The sequence below is a fragment of the Triticum dicoccoides genome, chromosome 1B (assembly GCF_002162155.2).
Source record: "Triticum dicoccoides isolate Atlit2015 ecotype Zavitan chromosome 1B, WEW_v2.0, whole genome shotgun sequence".
Lineage (NCBI taxonomy): Eukaryota > Viridiplantae > Streptophyta > Magnoliopsida > Poales > Poaceae > Triticum > Triticum dicoccoides.
The window spans coordinates 162,710,115-162,710,835 of record NC_041381.1 but is presented as its reverse complement, the minus strand read 5'-3'; positions in this window follow the sequence as shown (position 1 = coordinate 162,710,835).

Below are 721 nucleotides of genomic sequence, written 5' to 3'. Positions count from 1 at the left end.
GGCAGGCCACGCCTCGCCGGGACAGAAGAAAGACGTAGGGGCCAGATCGGATCTTGTCGGTGGCTGGGGAAGACGGAGCCTGGAGGGTAGGGAGACGAGCGAGAGGGGGAGGGAGCGGCCCGCTGCCGCCGCGGGCCGGCCGGAGGCCGGCGGTGGCGGCGAGGGGAGGAGCGCGGAGGATGGGGTGGTTGGGTGGGACGGCGGTGGTCGCCTCATGAGACGCCAGAGCAACCCACGAGGCCCCTAGTCTCGGATATCCGGCTCATGAATCTTAAAAATTAGCCATGCCCGTAGGGCCACCTGCGCTCAAACCGCCGCTCACAATGCACAGCTGCACACGGAGGCAGCACTAGCTGCACAGGCAATCGCGGACGAGAACTCCCCTACCTGCGCGTCCTATGCGCCTCCAAACAGTGTTTGGCCGCGTCGGTGGGACGACGAGAGCGTCGTACCCTCCATTTTCATCATGGACCTCACCTCCACTAGCGAGGGACAGGTCACAGACTCAGGGCATGGGAGGGGCGACGGGGAGCCTTGTGTCTCATGTGGGTCGGTCCGTCTCCCATGTTTCACTCTTCCTCGCTGGTGACCGCACCTTCACTTCACGAATCTTATTGCCGTCGTTATGGAGATGGTGGAATGGGGGACGCGATCGCCAGAAGGGAACAACAAGGACTTGGATGACGAACGCCGATGTAGTCTAGGTCTAGCCCCTCCCCCC